Raw genomic sequence first — 22916 nt, 5'->3', positions numbered from 1 at the left:
TCAACACCCTGTCAATACTCAGGACACTGTGTTAATCTTACACACACACACACACACACACACACACACACACACACACACACACACACACACACACACACACACACACACACACACACACACACACACACACACACACCTCAATGTGCTTACTCTTATAAAAATGCATAAATCAAAGCACGTATTTGTCCATAACACTGCAATACCATCACAAACCTTTGTCCCATACAGACTACACATATTAAATGTACTCATTGACTGGCTATGTATTTGGTAAATGGAGCCATAGACCCTCTCTGTCTGTCTGAGCCAGTTTGAAACAGGATTTCACGCTGTCTGTGTCTGTCTGACTGACCCAACAGGCTTACAGACAGTTCAGTTCAGCGTGTCTGAGTAAGCTGCAGAGCTCCCTACATTTTACTGAACACACACACACTTACACTCAGACCTCAGTCAGACTCGGTTATCCTCATGCGTCACCCTCTCCAAAATGTGAGGCTGCTAAAGAACTCTATCTTCAGAAAAAATGTCTAAAATATCAACTGCCTATTCTGCAAGTCAGAACAAATAGAGGGATCTATTTCATCACAGTGCATTCTTGTCTATCCAAAATATTAATGTTTGCCATTTCACTATCCTTCCCCTCTTCATCTATCTAAAGGGCAGGTGTAGAAAATGGGGCCTTGTCTGTTCTGTAGCTCTGACTTCTGTCTGTGGTTCATCTCATGACTTCAGTTCTTACTCTGCTCTGGCGATGCTCACACTGTGTTTCTGTTCAGTCTGCATGTCTACAGTTTGTCTGTTGGTACCATGTCCGCATTTTGTCACCATTACCTCTGTGTTCTGTATGTCTGTCAGCACTTTACCAGTCTTGTATGTGTGTCTGCTTTCTATTGCTCTCCAGTGCAGTGCAATTTCAGTGTGGTGCATTGACATTGCTGTGCATTTTGCTTTACACTCTGCAAATATGCACATAATGGAAACAACTATAATGGAACCATTTCTGAATTTGCACATGCAGTACCTGTGTACATATACAGACCAAATATAGTGTGTACATACAGACCAGATGTCTCAATGTTAAATAGGTAATATAACACAAATGCTAATATTGGGAAATGCATATACAGTTGAAGTCGGACGTTTACATATACCTTAGCCAAATACATTTAAACTCCGTTTTTCAAAATTCCTGACATTTAATCCTAGTAGAAATGACCTGTTTAAGGATCACCACTTTATTTTAAGAATGTGAAATGTCAGAATAATAGTAGAATGATTTCAGCTTTTATTTCATTCATCACATTCCCAGTGGGTCAGAAGTTTACATACACTCAATTAGTATTTGGTAGCATTGCCTTTAAATTGTTTAACTTGGGTCAAACGTTTCAGGTAGCCTTCCACAAGCTTCCCACAATAAATTGGGTGAATTTTGGCCCATTCTTCCTGACAGAGCTGGTGTAACTGAGTCAGGTTTGTAGGCCTCCTTGCTCACACACGCTTTTTCAGTTCTGCCCACAAATGTTCTATAGGTTTAAGGTCAGGGCTTTGAGATGGCCACTCCAATACCTTGACTTTGTTGTCCTTAAGCCATTTTGCCACAACTTTGGAAGTATGCTTGGGGTCATTGTCCATTTGGAAGACCCATTTGCGACCAAGCTTTAACTTCCTGACTGATGTCTTGAGATGTTGCTTTAATATTTCCACATAGTTTCCCTTCCTCATGATGCCATCTATGTTGTGAAGTGCACCAGTCCCTCCTGCAGCAAAGCACCCCCACAACATGATGCTGCCCCTCCCGTGCTTCATGGTTGGGATGTGTTCTTCGGCTTGCAAGCCTCCCCCTTTTTCCTCCAAAAAGTAACGATGGTCATTGTGGCCAAACAGTTCTATTTTTGTTTCATCAGACCAGAGGACATTTCTCCAAAAAATACGGTCTTTGTCCCCATGTGCAGTTGCAAACCGTAGTCTGGCTTTTTTATGGCGCTTTTGGAGCAGTGACTTCTTCCTTGCTGAGCGGCCTTTCAGGTTATGTCGATATAGGACTTTCCTCCAGCATCTTCACAAGGTCCTTTGCTGTTGTTCTGGGATTGATTTGCACATTTCACACCAAAGTACGTTCAGCTCTATGAGACAGAACGCGTCTCCTTCCTGAGGGGTATGACGGCTGCGTGGTCCCATGGTGTTTATACTTGCGTACTATTGTTTGTACAGATGAATTTGGTACCTACAGGCATTTGGACATTGCTCCCAAGAATGAACCAGACTTGTGGAGGTCTTTTGATTTCCTATGATGTCAAGCAAAGAGGCACTGAGTGTGAAGGTAGGCCTTGAAATACATCCACAGGTACACCACCAATTGACTCAAATGATGTCATTTAGCCTATCAGAAGCTTCTAAAGTCATGACATAATTTTCTGGAATTTTCCAAGCTGTTTAAAGGCACAGTCAATTTAGTGAATGTAAACTTCTGACCCACTGGTGATACAGTGAATTATAAGTGAAATAATCTGTAAACAATTGTTGGAAAAATTACTTCTGTCATGCACAAAGTAGATGTCCTAACCGACTTGCCAAAACTATAGTTTGTTAACAAGAAATTTGTGGAGTGGTTGAAAAACAAGTTTTAATGACTCCAACCTAAGTGTATGTCAACTTACGACTTCAACTGTATCTCAACCTTTTTCTAACACTCTTTAATAGGGAAATCTGCAGTTGCCACATCCATTTTTGGATGTATAAATTAATTACATGTACTCATTGTACCTTGAACAATATAACTTATAAATGCATAAATGGTTAGTTCAACTGACGTACCCATCATAACCCAAATGATACGCTTGTTTTACTGAAATGTTTGTAAACAAAGTAAATATAAACATACACTGCATAGCCTTAAAACATGGTTAAAACTATCATGTTGATGTCATGGTCATTCCTTGCATCCATAGCGCTGTCTATGAATTTGAGAGTGGCTACATTTCTCCAGCCCCATCCCTCAGATTTTTACCAAAACATTGTCGCGGAGTATGCTATGTTATTGTTCTAACTGTGGATTACCCTTTTAAATTTACACTGACAATATGAGGTTTGTCCTGACTGAAAACTCATGCCCATTTCTGTAACGTATTATTGGAAGAAGGAAGAACTCATAAGCTCTTGTTTTGGAAAATGCTAATTGAAATCATTATGTATGTGTCAGTGGTAAATGAAAAGCTGAGAGAGAACAGTACGAGAGAGATTCAAACAGAGAGAGTTTCTGTATTGCTGGGTGGGTGAGAGATAAAAGGTCTGAGAAGCATTTATGGGTGGATGTGGTAAAGGAGGATATATAAGAGAAGGAGAGGGAGAGGAATATGTTTAGGAGAGATCTGTACCTTTCTAGTAAAGCCTGCTCTTGCTTTTTGAGAGGAGCAAAGGAGAGGGTTGGGATGTAGAGTGTGATGGAATCCCGACAGAATTTTAACAAAGTTCTCATTACTTATTTACTACTTGGAGGATAGAGCTGCCAGTAAATAATACACTTCACTGGGAACCATGAGGTGAGTGTGAGTCCAATAATAAAAACGAATTATATGGACTAAAGGGAATACAAAAAGATACAAGCAAAGGTCAGATGTTATTGTGTCTATGTGCAATTTGTGCAATTTGTGTCTGAGTGTGTGTGTCTGGGGTGGGTATGCGCGTGTGTGTGCGTGTACCTGTGTTTGCGCATGCCGGTGTGTGTGTGTGGTGTGTGTAAGAAGTGACCTGTCATCTAAGATCCCAGTCATCGTGTTTAGTTGAGGGGGATGAGAGTAGGAAGGGCTGCCAGAGCTTCTGTCCCCCTGAAACTGATTCAGTTACATTCTGGGGGAGTCATTTAATGACAGAGATTTTCCAGAGAAAAGAAAGGGAAGGCAAGAGAATGGTCGTGGACAGGCAAAAGGATCAAAACCAGTTCAGAGTCCAAAAGGTACCGAAGGGGAGGCAGAATCAAGGTCAGGGCAGGCGGGAAAGTAGTCCAGAGTCAGGCAGGGGTCAAAACCGGGAGGACTATCAAAAAGAGAGTAGCAAAAGGAGTACGGGAAAAACACGCTGGTTGACTTGACTAACATACAAGACCAACTGGCACAGAGAGACAGGAAACACAGGGATAAATACACTGGGGAGAATAAGCAACACCTGGAGGGGGTGGAGACAATCACAAGGACAGGTGAAACAGATCAGGGCGTGAAAGTCCCCCCCTCCCCCCCGGGACGCCACCTGGCGTCCTATCTGGGCGCATACCTGGGGTGTCGTCGGTGGAAATTGGCGATGAGGGCCGGGTTCAAGATGTCTTTAGCAAGGACCCAGCACCTCTCCTCTGGGCCATAACCCTCCCAGTCAGCCAGGTACTGGAAACCCCTACCCCATGGTCAAACCTTAAGGAGGCGTCTCACCGTATACGCTGGCTGGCCATCGATACCCCGGGGGGCAGGGATGGGCCTGGGGACAGAAGACAAAGGACAATGAGACACAGGCTTAATTCTGGACACATGGAAAGTAGGGTGAATACGGAGGGTACGGGGTAACACAAGATGGACAGCAGTGGAACTAAGGACTCTAGAGATGGGGAAAGGACCAATGAAACGGGGAGACAGTTTGCGGGACTCTACCCGAAGGGGCAGGTCCGAGTGGAAAGTTATGCCTTCTGCCCAATGCGGTAGCGGGGAGCAGGAGTCCGGCGATGGTCCACTTGTCGACGATACCTGGAGTTGGTCTTGAGAAGTGCTGCCCGAGCTCTTCTCCATCTGGGCCAAGGGTACGCTGACCTCTTGTTCCGGGAAGAGTGGAGGATGATACCCCAAATAACACTCAAATGGAGAGAGTCCCGTGGCCGAACAGGCAAGGGTGTTCCATGCATACTCCACCCAGACCAGTTGTCGGCTCCAGGTAGTGGGATTAGTTGAAACCAGGCACCCCAGGGTGGTTTCCAGGTCTTGGTAGGCTCGCTCCGACTGACCATTGGTTTGGGGATGGAATACAGATGACAGGCTGGCTGACGATACAATGAGGGTGCAGAATGCCTTCCAGAACTGAGATGAGAACCCCGATCGGAGACCATGTCTACCGGGAGTCCATGGATCCGGAAGACATGCTGCACCATAAACTGGGCCGTCTCCTTGGCAGAAGGTAGTTTGGGGAGAGGGATGAAATGGGCGGCCTTGGAGAACCGGTAGACTACCGTCAGAATGACAGTGTTGCCATCAGACGGAGGGAGCCCAGTGACAAAGTCCAGAGATATATGAGACCAGGGACGATGAGGAACCGGTAGTGGCTGCAGGAGGCCAGAAGGAGCTTCCTGTGGAGTCTTGTTTTGAGCACACACAGTGCATGTGGTGACGAAGGCAGAGATGGGCGGCCTTGGACAACGTCAACAGCGGCAGACAAACAGCGGCAGTGTGCGGGTGATGGGAATTAAGGGACTTCCAGTCTGACTCACCATAGTACTGGTACCCACTATGGACAAGGGTTTCCTAATAGGGCAAGTAGCTATAAAATGTCCTGCCCCTCCACAGTACAGACAACAGTTATTATTCATCCTCCGTGAGCGCTCCCAAACTGATAGCCTAGTTCTTCCCAACTGCATAGGCTCAGGAGTATCCAACTCACCCATCGTAGATTCACGAGAGAGCTCGGGTGGCCTCGACTCCTCTCAGAAGAGCTGCCTTCGGAAACTTCCGGATTCCATAGGAGGTGATCGAGCCATATCGGGTGCACGAGTGTGCCCGAGACCATACCTCCTCTCACTCTTGCGTTCCCTTAGGCGTCCATCAATTTCAATGGTTAAGGCGGTAAAGGAGTTGAGGTCCACCGGCAGTTCCCGAGCAGCTAGCTCATCCTTTACCTCCCCAACGTGCGAAAGTCCACCGCGTAGTCTGCCACACTACGGGAGTTTTGACATAAGTCAAGCAGTTTGCTGGCTGCCTTTCTCCTGGATACAGGAGACTCAAAAACTTCTCACCTCTGCCATGAATTCCTCCAAATGACCGCAAACTGCCGTAGCCCAAGAGAGTGCCCTTCCCGACATTAGCGTAATTATATATGCTATCTTCAACTGGTCTGACTAAAACGAAAATGGCTGTAGCTCAAAAATAAGCGAGCACTGAGAAAGAAAACCCCGGCAGGTACCAGGATTCCCCGAATTTCGCTCTGGAGGAGGTAAGCAGGGTTCACGGGGAGTCGGGATAGGCTGTAGAAACTCATCACAGATAGGGAAAAATTACTGGGTGATTGGGGTTTTTCAGAGGTGGCAGGCAGCCTCTGAGCTAACTCCCTGATTTGCTCCATAATAGCCTTTAACCCATGGTCGTGGCGTTCCGTCAAGGAACTGAGCCCTTCCAAAAGGCCCTGTAACAACTCTTCATGTCTCCCAGTGGTGGCTCCCTGCAGGAAGACAGCGTGGCAGTGCTGGTCCAAGTCTGCTGGGTCTGTCAAGGCCAGTTCGTACTATCATGACACAAGGCGAGACCCAGATGCAGACACAGGTGGCAGATGGTTGGAGTCTTACAATATTTATTAATCCAATAGGGGAAGGCAAGAGAATGGTCATGTACGTCTTCCGCAGAAATGTGTCTTCCGCATTTAACCCAACCCCTCTGAATCAGAGAGGTGCAGGGGGCTGCCATAATCAACATCCACGTCTTCAGCACCCGGGGAACAGTGGGTTAACTGCCTTGCTCAGGGCCAGAACGACAGATTTTTACCTTGTCAGCTCAGGGATTCAATCCAGCAACCTTTCGGTTACTTGCCCAATGCTCTAACCACTAGGCTACCTGCCGCCTAGATAGAGAGAAAGACAGAGAGAGAGAGAAAAAGAGGAATGATGAAGTGAGAGACTCATGAGGAATGGTGAAGTGCACAGGAGAGGAAATCTACCTCTTAGATGGGGCCAGAGTATGTTGGTTTAATCCACCTTGAATTGAGGAAGCTTTGGTCAGAAGATGGGAGGATTCACAGTAATTAATTGTCTAGGGAAATAGGATCTATTATTGATTAATAATTTAAGAGAGAAGATCAGGGCAAAGCCCCAGTCAGTCAGTAAATATGGGAAGTGGGGAAAGAGGACAATGTTATATATTCATGCCAGGCAAGGGACAATTTAAAAAAAAAAGTTTCAGTATGAGAGCAGTGCAAAAATGCTAAGTTATTCAATCAGATTCAGTTCAATGGTTATAGTTTTTACGATGTCATTATTTTCTAAGAGGGCCTAGCAAAGGTATTTAAAAATATATATATTTCACCTTTATTTAACCAGGTAGGCTAGTTGAGAACAAGTTGTCATTTGCAACTGCGACCAGGCCAAGATAAAGCATAGCAATTCGACACATACAACAACACAGAGGTACACATGGAATAAACAAAACATACAGTCAGTAATACAGTACAACAAAAGAAAACAAAAAGTCTATATAGTGAGTGCAAAATAAGGTAAGATAAGGGAGTTAAGGCAATAAATAGGCCATGGTGGCGAAGTAATTACAATATAGCAATTAAACACTGGAATGGTAGATGTGCAGAAGATGAATGTGCAAGTAGAGATACTGGGGTGCAAAGGAGCAAGATAAATAAATAAATACAGTATGGGGAGGAGGTAGGTAGATAGATGGGCTGTTTACAGATGGGCTATGTACAGGTGCAGTGATCTGTGAGCTGCTCTGACAGCTGGTGAGGGAGACATGAGTCTCCAGCTTCAGTGATTTTTGCAGTTCGTTCCAGTCATTGGCAGCAGAGAACTGGAAGGAATGGCGACCAAAGGAGGAATTGGCTTTGACCAGTGAGATATACTTAATGGAGCGCGTGCTACGAGTGGGTGCTGCTATGGTGACCAGTGAGCTGAGATAAGGCAGGGCTTTACCTACATTTACATTTTAGTCATTTAGCAGACGCTCTTATCCAAAGCAACCTACAGCAGTGAATGCATACATTTCATAATTTTTTTCCCCGTACTGGTCCCCCGTGGGAATCGAACCCACAACCCTGGCGTTGCAAACACCATGCTCTACCAACTGAGCCACACGGGACTGTTTACCTAGCAGAGACTTGTAGATAACCTGTAGCCATGGGTTTGGCGACGAGTATGAAGCGAAGGCCAACCAACGAGAGCGTACAGGTCGCAGTGGTGGGTAGTGTATGGGCTTTGGTGACAAAACGGATGGCACTGTGATAGACTGCATCCAATTTGTTGAGTAGAGTGTTGGAGGCTGTTTTATAGATGACATCGCCGAAGTCGAGGATCGGTAGGATGGTCAGTTTTACGAGGGTATGTTTGGCAGCATGAGTGAAGGATGCTATGTTGCGATATAGGAAGCCGATTCTAAATTTGATTTTGGATTGGAGATGCTTAATGTGAGTCTGGAAGGAGAGTTTGCAGTCTAACCAGACACCTAGGACTTTGTAGTTGTCCACATATTCTAAGTCAGAGCTGTCCAGAGTAATGATGCTGGACGGGCGGGATCGATTGAATAGCATGCATTTAGTTTTACTTGCATTTAAGAGCAGTTGCAGGCCACAGAAGGAGAGTTGTATGGCATTGAAGCTCATCTGGAGGTTAGTTAACACAGTGTCCAAAGAGGGGCCAGATGTATACAGAATGGTGTCGTCTGCATAGAGGTGGATCAGAGAATCACCAGCAGCAAGAGCGACATCATTGATGTATACAGAGAAGAGAGTCGGCCCGAGAATTGAACCCTGTGGCACCCCCATAGAGACTGCCAGAGGTCTGGACAACAGGCCCTCCGATTTGACACAATGAACTCTATCAGAGAAGTAGTTGGTAAACCATGCTAGGCAGTCATTTGAGAAACCAAGGCTGTCGAGTCTGCCAATAAGAATGTGGTGATTGACAGAGTCGAAAGCCTTGGCCAAGCCGATGAATACGGCTGCACAGTAATGTCTCTTATCGATGGCGGTTATGATGTCCTTTAGGACCTTGAGTGTGGCTGAGGTGCACCCATGACCAGCTCTGAAACCAGATTACATAGCGGAGAAGGTACTGTGGGATTCGAAATGGTCGGTAATCTGTTTGTTAACTTGGCTTTCGAGGACCTTAGAAAGACAGGGTAGGATAGATATAGGTCTGTAGCAGTTTGGGTCTAGAGTGTCACCCCCTTTGAAGAGGGGGATGAACGCGGCAGCTTTCCAATCTTTGGGAATCTCAGACGATACGAAAGAGAGGTTGAACAGGCTAGTAATAGGGGTTGCAACAATTTCGGCAGATAATTTTAGAAAGAGAGGGTCCAGATTGTCTAGCCCAGCTGATTTGTAGGGGTCCAGATTTTGCAGCTCTTTCAGAACATCCAGAACATCAGCTATCTGGATTTGGGTGAAGGAGAAATGGTGGGGGCTTTGGCGGGTTGCTATGGAGGGTACTGGGCAGTTGACCAGGGTAGGGGTAGCCAGGTGGAAAGCATGGCCAGCCGTAGAGAAATGCTTATTGAAATTCTCAATTATAGTGGATTTATCGGTGGTAACAGTGTTTCCTAGCCTCAGAGCAGTGGGCAGCTGGGAGGAGGTGCTCTTATTCTCCATGGACTTTACAGTGTCCCAGAACTTTTTTGAGTTTGTACTACAGGATGCAAATTTCTGTTTGAAAACGCTAGCCTTAGCTTTCCTAACTGCCTGTGTATATTTGTTCCTAACTTCCCTGAAAAGTTGCATATCACGGGGGCTATTCGATGCTAATGCAGAACGCCACCGGATGTTTTTGTGCTGGTCAAGGGCAGACAGGTCTGGAGTGAACAAAGGACTATATCTATTCCTATTTCTACATTTGTTGAATGGGGCATGCTTATTTAAGATGGTGAGGAAGGCACTTTTAAAGAATAACCAGGCATCATCTACTGACGGGATGAGGTCAATGTCATTCCAGGATACCCCGGCCAGGTCGATTAGAAAGGTCGCTCGCAGAAGTGTTTTAGGGAGCGTTTGACAGTGATGAGGGGTGGTCATTTGGTCGCAGACCCATTACGGATGCAGGCAATGAGGCAGTGATCACTGAGATCTTGACTTGAAAACAGCAGAGGTGTATTTGGAGGGCGAGTTAGTTAGGATGATATCTATGAGGGTGCCCGTGTTTACGGATTTGGGGTTGTACCTGGTAGGTTCATTGATAATTTGTGTGAGATTGAGGGCATCAAGCTTAGATTATAGGATGGCCGGGTTGTTAAGCATGTCCCAGTTTAGGTCACCTAGTAGCACGAGCTCCGAAGATAGATGGGGGGCAATCAATTCACATATGGTATCGAGGGCACAGCTGGTGGCAGAGGGTGGTCTATAGCAAGCGGAAACAGTGAGAGACTTGTTTCTGGAAAGGTGCATTATTAGAAGTAGAAGCTTGAATTGTTTGAGTACAGACTTGGATAGTAATACAGAACTCTGCAGGCTATCTTTGCAGTAAATTGCAACACCGCCCCCTTTGGCAGTTCTATCTTGGCGGAAAATGTTATAGATAGGGATGGAGATTTCAGGGATTTTGGTGGTTTTCCTAAGCCAGGATTCAGACACGGCTAAGACATCCAGGTTGGCAGAGTGTGCTAAAGCAGTGAGTAAAACAAACTTAGGGAGTAGGCTTCTAATGTTAACATAAATGAAACCAAGGCTTTTACGGTTACTGAAGTCAACAAATGAGAGCACCTGTGGAGTGGGAGTGGAGCTAGGCACTGCAGGACCTGGATTGACCTCTACATCACCAGAGGAACAGAGGAGAAGTAGGATAAGGGTACGGCTAAAGGCTATACAAACTGGCCGTCTAGCACGTTCGGAACAGAGAGTGAAAGGAGCAGGTTTCTGGGCACGATAGCATAGATTCAAGGCATAGTGTACAGACAAAGGTAAGGTAGGATTTGAGTACATTGGAGGTAAACCTAGGCATTGAGTAATGATGAGAGAGATATAGTCTCTAGAGACATTTAAACCAGGTGATGTCATCGCATATGTAGGAGGTGGAACAACATGGTTGGTTAAGGCATATTGAGCAGGGCTAGAGGCTCTACAGTGAAATAAGACAGTAATCACTAACCAGGACAGTAATGTATGAGGCATATTGATATTAGAGAGAGGCATGCGTAGCCACGTGAACATATGGGTCCAGTGAGTGGTTGGGCTGACTGGGTACACGGCGATTCAGACAGTTAGCAGGCCGATGCTAACAAGCTAACAGTTAGTAGGCCGGGGCTAAACAAGCTAGCAGTTAGCAGACCAGGGCTAGCAAGCTAGCAGTTAGCAGACCGGGTTAGCAAGCAAGCAGTTAGCAGACCGGGGAAAGCAAGCTAGCAGTAAGCAGACCGGGACTAGCAAGCTAGCAGTTAGCAGACCGGGGCTAGCAAGCTATGAGTTAGCAGACCGGGGCAAGCAAGCAAGCAGTTAGCAGACCGGGGCTAGCAAGTTAGCAGAAGGGCCTTTGGGGGACGTCGCGATGGAGGTAAGTCTGTTTTTGCCTCTTCATGCGGTGGCGTCGATAGACCAGTCGTGGATTAGTAGGCTTCCAAGTAGCTCAAGATAGCTAACAGGCCGCGGTTAGCAGAATGGGCCTTCAGTGGACGTCGCGCCTGAGGGGCCTGTTGGAATCCTCAGGCAGATTATGTCGGTATTCCAGTCGTAGAGGATCAGCGGGGTTCCATGCCCTGTACCAGCAGTAGAAGGGGTCTGGATATTGTAGCCCAGGAGTGGGCTTCGGTGGTAGCACAGGAGCCCCTGGTGCTTGCTCTGGGATGGAAACGCTAGCCAGGAGTAGTCACCTGGGATTGCAGTTAGCTAGTTGTGAAGATCCAGATGAAAATGTTCAGAGTTTGCAGTAGGAATCCGGGGATATGGAGAGAAAAAAAAATAGGTCCGTTATGCTCTGGTTTGAGTCACGTTGTTCGAACTGGCGAGAGCTTTCCGAGCTAAAGGTTAGCTGATGACTGCTAGGATGGTTTGCTGACTGATAGGTAGTTAGCTGGATAGCTTCAGTTGAGGGATTCCAGATCTGAAGTAAATAGAAATACTTTAGAAAAAAAAACTGATCCACGCCACATTGGGTGAGGCGGGTTGTAGGAGAATATTTAGAAGTTGAGGTTTAGGAAAATATTTAAAAAAGATATGCGAAGAAAAAGGATGTAAAAAGATATATACAAGGGACACAACAGGACAAAGACAAAGATGTCTGACTGCTACACCATCTTGGATTCTAAGAACAGTTACTTCCCTGAGACAGAAATAGTGATCTTATTTCAGAGTCACACTGTTGATATAGAGGAGGAGAGAGGACAGATGATACTATAGAGATAGTGTGTGAGAGAGAGCACAGAGTGGCATCAGACAGAGAGAAATTGTATTATTCATGTGTATCACTGCAAAATGAAGAGACTGTTGTTTGGGTCATGTAAATGTTTTTGCTCCACTTAATAGCTTTGAATGCCCATCAAGCCAACTGAATTAGTCTGAGAGACAAAACAGAGGGGGAGACTATTCCCTACTGCCAACCCATCACTATTCTCCATTCCTTGTTTATCACTACTCTTCCCTGTCCCCTATTCCCATCTCATTTTAATAATTGTGTCACAACAGATGTAATGTGGTTACAGGACTCAGGAGGGAGGAGGTGGGGGGGGGGGGGGGATAGATGGGCCTTTTTTGATTGTATCAAGATTTGAGAGTTTTTAAATGAGTAATATCCAATATGTAGCACATATGACCACATTTCCTTAAATTAGAACCTAGCTGTTAATACTGCTGGTGGCATCTTAGCACAGAGAGGGAAGGAAAGTGGAAAAGAAAGAGAGGAAGGAAGAAGAACTGTGAGAAGACATGAGAGAGGGGAATTGAGAGGGCAGAGAGTGAGACCATGAGAGAGGGGAAGAGAGGTGGGTGGACAGGAGCTGGGAGAGACTGAAGTAGCGGGGTGAGAGAATGATTGTGGAGGGCAAAGACTGCACAGCATGAAAAAACTATGAGACAGAGAGAGAAAAGTGAAAAGTGGAAAGTAAGGAGGTGGCAGCTTTAGAGTTGTCCTTCCGGTGGGGATAGAGATTACTAGTAGCAGGCAAAAGGATGAGGGCTTAGAGAGAATTGACTAATGAATGGAAGTGCTTAGAGGGACCACAACATGCAAGAGTCTTTAACTCCTATGCTTGGATTAATCCCTACTCTGACCCCTGTCCACAGTGTCCGGAACCACATAGACCCTAAGAAACAGCCACAGGTACAACCACGTCAGGTTCTATGGACACAACTGGAGGATAGGAGGGGATCATTTTATGAAATGAACTACAGCTACTATTTAAATGAATAGCTCATTAGATTTCCAAGGGAGACCTAGACGAATCTTAAAACCTTGTGACCCCAGACTCGTCTAAGTGTATAAACACGTCTAAGACTTCAGGAACTCCGCAGACATCTTCTCTTAAAGAGTCTCTCTCTTCATCGCCTCTGTAGATTGATGTATTTTCCAATCTGTTTGTTTCATTTATATTTCAGCAAAGGGTTCCAGAATCAATACTCTAATGGCAACACCTCTGCTGGTGAATACATTTGCTGTTCTCTCTCACACGCACACACACACACACCTCGACACATGAAGAGGGAACCTTCAGAAAATACCATTAATCCCCTCTCCCCCACCCTCTCTCCCTCCACAGTGATCTCACCTTAATGTGCTCCCCAGACACTCTCCTCCTCCTAAACGCCTGATCTCCAGCTCTTGCAGGGAGTTGCTCTGATATTAATGATACTGAACACAGACCTGGACCCTGAACTCATTTCAATTCACTGCAACATAAATGGACTAATTTGAATTCACTGCAACATAGGCCTACACCAAACACACAGGTACACACACACGTACTTTATACACAGTGTGATCTTCTCAGTCATTTTCAATTAACACATGCCTCAGACAAAATGTCACTGTTATTTGAAAAGCTCTACTATTAGCTTGAGCCAAATACATGGTGGGGGTGGAGACTGAGTAGCTGTCAAACCGAGGGTCCATAATATTAGTACAGATTGCTAGTGTAGCATAAGAGCTGGAGGGCTTGACAGCATGACAACAGAACACCAGAGTAATTCAGCTCTCAGTCAAACAGCAGACTGTTAACAACCCAATGGGTGTTTTTTTATTTTCTATTTAACCTTTATTTAAATAGGCAAATCAGTTAAGAACAAATTCGTATTTACAATGACGGCCTACCAAAAGGCAAAAGGCCTCCTGCGGGGATGGGGGCTGGGATTAAAAATAAGAAAATAAAAAATAAATATAGGACTAAACACACATCACAACAAGAGAGACAACACAACACTACATAAAGAGAGACCTAAGACAACAACATAGCAAGGCAGCAACACATGACAACACAGCATGGTAGCAACACAACATGACAACAACATGGTAGTAACACAACATGGTAGCAGCACAAAACATGGTACAAACATTATTGGGCACAGACAACAGCACAAAGGGCAAGAAGGTAGAGACAGCAATACATCATGCAAAGCAGCCACAACTGTCAGTAAGAGTGTCCATGATTGAGTCTTTGAACAAAGAGATTGAGATAAAACTGTCCAGTTTGAGTGTTTGTTGCAGATCGTTCCAGTCGTTAGCTGCAGCGAACTGAAAAGACGAGCGACCCAGGGATGTGTGTGCTTTGGGGACCTTTAACAGAATGTGACTGGCAGAACGGGTGTTGTATGTGGAGGATGAGGGCTGCGGTAGATATCTCAGATAGGGGGGAGTGAGGCCTACGATGGTTTTATAAATAAGCATCAACCAGTGGGTCTTGCGACGGGTATACAGCGATGACCAGTTTACAGAGGAGTATAGAGTGCAGTGATGTGTTCTATAAGGAGCATTGGTGGCAAATCTGATGGCCAAATGGTAAAGAACATCTAGCTGGTCGAGAGCACCCTTACCTGCCAATCTATAAATTATGTCTCCGTAATCTAGCATGGGTAGGATGGTCATCTGAATCAGGGTTAGTTTGGCAGCTGGGGTGAAAGAGGAAAGATTACGATAGAGGAAACCAAGAATAGATGTAACTTTAGCCTGCAGCTTTGATATGTACTGAGAGAAGGACAGTGTACCGTCTAGCCATACTCCCAAGTACTTGTATGAGGTGACTACCTCAAGCTCTAAACTCTCAGAGGTAGTAATCACACCTGTGGGGAGAGGGGCATTCTTCTTACCAAACCACATGACCTTTGTTTTGGAGGTGTTCAGAACAAGGTTAAGGGTAGGGAAAGCTTGTTGGACACTAAGAAAGCTTTGTTTTAGAGCATTTAACACAACCTCCAGGGAGGGGCCAGCTGAGTATAAGACTGTATCATCTGCATATAAATGGATGAAAGCGCTTCCTACTGCCTGAGCTATGTTGTTGATGTAAATTGAGAAGAGCATGGGGCCTAGGATTGAGCCTTGGTGTACTCCCTTGGTGACAGGCAGTGGCTGAGACAACAGATTTTCTGACTTTATACACTGCCCTCTTTAAGAGAGGTAGTTTGCAAACCAGGCCAAAAACCCCTCAGAGACACCAATACTCCTTAGCCGGCCCACAAGAATGGAAGGGTCTACCGTATCAAAAGCTTTGGCCAAGTCAATAAAAATAGCAGCACAACATTGCTTAGAATCAAGGGCAATGGTGACATCATTGAGGAGCTTTAAGGTTGCAGTGACACATCCATAACCTGAGCGGAAACCAGCTTGCGTACCAGAGAGAATACTATAGACATCAAGAAAGCCAGTCAGTTTTTCCAACACTTTTGATAAACAGGGCAAAATAGAAATAGGCCTATAACAAGTAGGATCAGCTTGATCTCCAACCTTTAAATAAAGGACGAACCGTGTCTGCCTTCCAAGAAATGGGATCCTCCCCAGAAAGGAGAGACATGTTAAAAAGGTTGGAGATAAGCTTGGTGATGATAGGGGCAGCAACCTTAAAGAAGAAAGGGTCTAAACCATCTGACCCAGATGTTTTTGGGGGGTCAAGTTTCAGGAGCTCTTTTAGCACCTCAGACTCAGTGACTGCCTGCAGGGAGAAACTTTGTTGTGGGGCAGGGGACAAAGAGAGAGAAGCCTCGGGCATAGTTGCATTAGAAGGGGTGGGAGATGAGGAAATGTTGGACGGGCAAGGAAGCATGGCTGAGTCAAATAGGAATCCTGACTTAATGTCAGTAACAACCACATCATCAACTTTAAGGGACATGGGTAGCTGTGAGGAGGAGGGTTTATTCTCCAGGTCTTTAACCGTTTTCCAGAACATCTTGGGGTTAGACCCACAGAGAGAGAACTGCTCCTTAAAGTAACTAACTTTGGCCTTCCGGATAGCCTAAGTGCATGCATTTCTCATTTGCCTGAACGACAGCCAGTCAGCCTGAGTATGCATGTGCCTAGCCTTTCGCCAAATGCAATTCTTGAGGTGGAGTAACTCTGCAAGATCAAGGTCGAACCAGGGGCTGAACCTGTTTTTAATTGTCATTTTCTTTATGGGGGCGTGTTAGTTAACAATACCACTAAAAATATTACAAAATAAGGTCCAAGTGTCTTCGACAGAGGGGATCAAGCTGATTCTATACCATTTTACAGAGGCCAGTTCATGAAGGAAGGCTTGCTCATTAAAGTTTTTTAGCAAGCTTCTATGATAAATCAGGACAGGTCGTTTCACTGAGCAGCCATTACGAACACAGGCTGTAAAACAGTGATCACTAAGGTCATTACAGAAAACCCCAGACTAATACCTATCAGGATTATTTATGAGGATAACATCAAGAAGAGTAGCCTTTTCTGGGTGTTTTGAGCCATACCTTGTGGGATTGGTAATAATCTGAGAAAGATTTAGGGAGTCCCATTGCTTTAGGATTTAGTCAGGTGGTTTAAGCATGTCCCAATTTAGGTCACCTAGCAAGACAAATTCAGACTTAGTGTAAGGGGCCAGGATAGAGCTTAGGGCAGATAGGGTACAAGTGCTGATGGAGGACGATAGCACCCAGCAACAGTCAAGAAAGAGCTATTTGAAAGTTTAATACTTAAAACCAGCAAATCAAATTGTTTGGGGACAGACTTGGTGTAGACAACCGAGCACTGAAGGTGATCCTTGGTAAAGATTGTCACTCCCCCACCTTTGGAAGATCTGTCTTGCCGAAAAAGTTTATAACCAGGAAGGTTAACATCGGTATTCAAAACACTCTTCCTTAACCACGTGTCAGTAATGACCAACACATCTGGATTGGAGCTGTGAACCCACACTTTCAATTGATCCATTTTAGGTAATAAGCTTCTAGTGTTAACGTGCAGAAAACCCAGGCTTTTACGAGAGTAGAAATCAGTGAAGCCGATATCAGAGCACAAATCAGAATTGGGGCAACAGTAATACAATCAAGGCATGGCATAGGACAGGGAGAGCTCTGCAGTGCTGATTTATGACATCTGAATGTGCATCAGATGGCAACAAGATCATATTGTACAGCAATTTCATCAGGTAACATGAATACAACGCCGACGAGAGGTGGTTAGAATAGGATGGGAGGCCAAAACCAATAGAGTGTAACCAAGAGAGTCATATCCTGAGTGTGGGAACAAACATAGTCTGTCCCAGTTGGGTAAAGAAAGTTCATAGTCAACAAAGCATGCAGGAGTCATGAGGCAAATAGCGAAATAGCAAAATGCACAATATTTGTTTAAATATATATATAACGACTTGGGGCCATTGTAAGTTCAGAGTTTACTCACCCCAACAGTGCCTGTGTGCTGGAGGCGAGTGAAAGCTCGGGAGAGGGGGGGGGGGGGTACCTGTACCAGAAAGGGGGAGACAACCAGGGCAGCAGGCAAAGGGAGTAGGTGTCACACCCACTTGGGAGAAGCTTTTATTTCTGGAGGCAGATTTCTTGTCAAAAATGGCAGTCTCTGAACAGCAGGAGGGTGGGGTAGCCTGCCATTTGTTGGGCTCAAAGGCTTCGACACCTCTCGCTTCACACGACAGTGCTAATTTAAGTTGTATCTCTTTGTCCTAGCAAGCTTGGTAGCTTTCAGTCCGTATAAAGTAAAATATATTATTGTATTTTTCTGGCTTTTGAAAGTAAAAAATTAGCTTCAGACTAAGCATTACTCACTCAGTTCCAGGTTGGATGGTGTTTTCAGGTTTCTGTTTGTTTCCCAGAGCCTTTGCTGTATAGTTTGGGAATAATAATCCTTGGGTGTAGGAAGCATTCCAGGTAATTCCATCCAAAATCAGGTTGTAGGTTTGGAGTTTTGATTTGGAGTGAAGGTTATGTTGTTTAGGGTAACATCTTGTATATGTCCCTGCCAAAAAATTGAAGTTTGTCTGACTCTAAATCTTTCTATTTTTAAAAAACCTGCTGGAAAATGTGGGAGCTCATCTGGTCATGACCTCCCTCTATGTTTGAATGTTTGACAGGCTAAAAGGTTTAACTCGCTTATCTTCATACAGGTAACTGCCTAAATTAAGGAAACACCAACATAAAGTGTCTTAATAGGGCATTGGGCCACCACAAGCCGTCAGAACTGCTTCAACGCGCCTTGACATAGATTCTACAAGTGTCTGGACCTCTATTGGAGGGATGCTACAACATTCTTCCATGAGAAATTCCATAATTTGGTGTTTTGTTGATGGTGGTGGAAAACGCTGCCTCAGGCGTCGCTCCAGAATCTCCCATAAGTGTTCAATTGGGTTGAAGTCTGGTGACTAAGATACACACACACTCTTTAAACCTCCTATGCTCATTTGAGACCCCTTTTTCAAAGTTACAGATCTCTTCTACTAGCCATGGTAACCAAAATAACAGACACCTGGGCATGTTTATACATGACCTTAAGCATGATGGGATGTTAATTGCAGTATTGGGGAGTAGTGAACATGTATTTCAACTAGTATTTTAACTACATTTAGCAGTAGCTTGGTGGGAGTAGAGCTCAATTTAAATCTAGGTAGTGTTTTCAGTAGTTCATTACTTTGTTGCCATGTAGCGGTACAAAAATAAAATATGGGTGAAGTAGGCAAGAATTTCAATTCGTTTTCGGCATCAGACCTGCCTAATTTTCACTTGAAACATCGTTTTTTTTGTTTAATAGGCTAAATTACACATTCTGTTTTTCTTAAGGGTAGCTTTACTTCTCTCTCTTTCTCTCTCTCTTTCTCTCTTTCTCTCTTTCTCTCTCTCTAATTAACAAAAGTGAAATAAACAATAAAAAGAAACAAATTATTCATTAAACATTACACTCACAAAAGTTCCAAAAGAATAAAGACATTTCAAATGTCCATTATGTGCAAATAGTTAAAGTACAAAAGGGAAAATAAATAAACATCTCTCTCTCTCTCTCTCTCTCTCTCTCTCCCACTCTCTCTCTCAGCCAGTCCCACAGTCAGAGTTATGTGACCCCAGGCTGTGTCAGATCAATATATCATTAGCGCCAGTCTCTGCTTCAAAGCAAATCAAATCAAATGTTATTAGTCACATGCGCCGAATACAACCCTTCATTCCTCATTCAGGGGACCCCAGAAAGCTCAGCAATATCAAACCCCTCCTCTTCCTCGCGAGTTTCTCTCCAAGTCTTTCCTCCCCTGCAGTTCATGTTTATTCAGGTGACTTTCTTTCTATTGCTCCCCCTCTCCTTTGATATCTTCTCTATTCCTCTTTCATGCTCTACCTCTCTTTTCCACTGTTGGCCTTTATGCTGCATTAAGTGGATTTCTCTGAACCTACAGTTGACAGGGGAGAGGGTAACAAGAAATAAAGTGGGAAAATGAGAGAGGGAGCAGAGGGGAAGGGGATAAGGAGGCAGAAAGAGAGAGGATATGGAGAGGATTTCTGTGTGCAGTGGAGGAAGACAGTGGGTGCCTGAGAAGGAGGTAGGGAGGGAGATGGAGGAGAGTGATGGAGGAGGAGGGAAGACTGCCTGCCTTGCCTGGGTGAAATTAATGTGTAATTGCATTGTAGTGGCTCAACCCTTCAGCACACGGTTGACTGATGACGTGGCAGACAGCTCAGTCTCTCCTGGCGGGGCGGACATGGCTGAGGCTGAGCCTGTGGGCTGTGTGGGACTGCCTGTGTAAACACAATAGCCTGTCAACATACCTTAACATAACAACGAGGTAACAACACCTCTAGACTGGATGTCAGACAGGTAATGGGAGAATAAGCACAAAGGTCATTGATGGCTAATAGGTAGAGGTGTAATATAAATTGGGGTCCTTTCGGTCATTTACTGGAAAGAGTAAGGTTGATGAAATTAACCGTAAAGCACAAGAGAGAAGGGAAATACTGACTTAATCAGCCAGGCAAGTGGGGAGTGTGGCAGCAATGAGGGAACAATAGCATGGAGAGGATGATTGTTCTCCCTCCTGTTTACCTTACACATTACCACACACACACTCCACAAAGCAAGTCCTGCAGGCTCTAGTTGTCACACCCTGATCTGTTTCACCTGTCTTGTGATTGTCTCCACCCCCTCCTGGTGTCGCTTATTTCCCTGGTGTATATATCCCTGTGTTTCCTGTCTCTCTGTGCCAGTTCGCCTTGTATGCCTTTCAAGTCAACCAGTGGTTTTCCCGTACTCCTGCTTCTATTCTCTTTTGCTAGTCCTCCCGGTTTTTGACCCTTGCCTGTTTTCTGGATTCCGTACCCACCTGCATGACCATTCTGCCTGCCTGCCACTCTGTACCTCTGGACTCTGAACTGGTTTTGACCTTTTGCCTGTCCACGACCATTCTCTTGCATACCCTTTTGGATTGTTTAATAAATATCAAGACTCAAACCATCTGCCTCCCGTGTCTGCATCTGGGTCTCGCCTTGTATCCTTATACAAGTTTTAACTTATCTTGATTACTGTCCAGTCATATGGTCAAGTGCTGCAAAGAAAGACTTAGCTAAGCTGCAGCTGGCCCAGAACAGACCGGCACATCTTGTTCTTCATCGTAAGAGGGCTAATATTAATATTATGCATATGAGTCTGTCTTGACTGCATCAATTCTTGTTTTTATAAGAAACATTAATGTCTTGGAAATTCCTAATTGTTTCCATAGTCAACTTACACATAGCACTGACACACACTTACCCCACCAGACATGCCACCAGGGGTCTTTTCACAGTCCCCAGGTCCAGAACAAATTCAAGGAAACATACAGTATTATACAGAGCCATGAGTGCATGGACTCCCTTCACACACACCGCACCTCACCATAGCCCTGTCTGTACATTACGCCCTCAATCTATTCTACAACGCCCAGAAATCTGCTCCTTTTATTCTCTGTCCCCAACGCAGTAGACAACCAGTTTTGATATCCTTTAGCCGTACCCTCATCCTACTCCTCCTCTGTTCCTCGGGTGATGTGGAGGTTAATGGAGGTTAACCCAGGCCCTGCGTGTCCGCAGGCACTCTCATTTGTTGACTTCTGTAACCGAAAAAGCCTTGGTTTCATGCATGTTAACATCAGAAGCCTCCTCCCTAAGTTTGTTTTACTCACTGCTTTAGCACACTCCGCCAACCCTGATGTCCTTGCCGTGTCTGAATCCTGGCTTAGGAAGGCCACCAAAAATTTCTACAGAGATATCCATCCCCAACTACAACATTTTCCGTCAAGATAGAACTGCCAAAGGGGGAGGAGTTGCAATCTACTGTAGAGATAGCTTGCAAAGTTCTGTAATACTTTCCAGGTCTATGTCCAAACAGTTCAGGCTTCTAATTTTAAAAATGAATCTCTCCAGAAATAAGTCTCTCACTGTTGCCGCCTGTTATAGACCCCCCTCAGCTCCCAGCTGTGCCCTGGACACCATATGTGAATTGATTGCCCTCCATCTATCTTCAGAGTTCATTCTGTTAGGTGACCTAAACTGGGATACGCTTAACCCCCGGCAGTAAAGCTAGGTAAAGCTCCGCCTTATCTCAGCTCACTGGTCATGATAACAACACCCACCCGTAGCATGCGCTCCAGCAGGTATATCTCACTGGTCATCCCCAAAGCCAACACCTCCTTTGGCCGCCTTTCCTTCCAGTTCTCTGCTGCCAATGACTGGAACGAACTGCAAAAATCGCTGAAGCTGGAGGCTTATATTTCCCTAACTAACTTTAAACATCAGCTCTCCGAGCAGCTAACCGATCACTGCAGATGTACATAGCCCATCTGTAAATAGCCCATCCAATCTACCTATCTCATCCCCATTTAGTTTTTAATTTACTTTTCTGCTCTTTTGCACACCAGTATTTCTACTTGCACATCATCATCTGCACATCTATCACTCCAGTGTTAATTTGCTAAATTGTAATTACTTGCTACTATGGCCTATTTATTGCCTTACCTCCTCACGCCATTTGTATATAGACTTTTTTGTATTGTGTTATTGACTGTACGCTTGTTTATTCCATGTGTAACTCTGTGGTGTTGTTTGTGTCGCACTGCTTTGCTTTATCTTGGCCAGGTCGCAGTTGTAAACTTGTTCTCAACTAGCCTACCTGGTTAAATAAAGGTGAAATATTTGTTTTTAAATAAACACACACTACATGTTAATGTATGTAAAGGTACACTACCGTTCAAAGGTTTGGGGTCACTTAGAAATGTCCTTGTTTTAGAAAGAAAAGCAAAAACAAATTGTCCATTACAATAACATCAAATTGATCAGAAATACAGTTTGAGTGTCCCGAATTTACATTTACTATGTTACATTTATTATATGAGACCAGACTGTTTTGAGAGATGGAGAGAGCAATGGAGGGAAACACCATGTATGAATGATCACACTTGGAAGAGAAAAGAAATATGGCAAATCACCTTGACTATGGCATGAATAACGCCGCAATAAAACAACAGAGTCCAGGTGCCATCTGGCCAGATGGGAAATGGAGATAAAATATTGGTTAATTGAAATACCTTTCAGACCACTGTTTATGTAAACAGTCTACCTTTACCTCT

Source organism: Salmo salar, chromosome ssa15, assembly GCF_905237065.1.
Source record: "Salmo salar chromosome ssa15, Ssal_v3.1, whole genome shotgun sequence".
In the NCBI taxonomy this organism is placed as follows: domain Eukaryota; kingdom Metazoa; phylum Chordata; class Actinopteri; order Salmoniformes; family Salmonidae; genus Salmo; species Salmo salar.
This window is presented reverse-complemented; position numbering follows the sequence as displayed.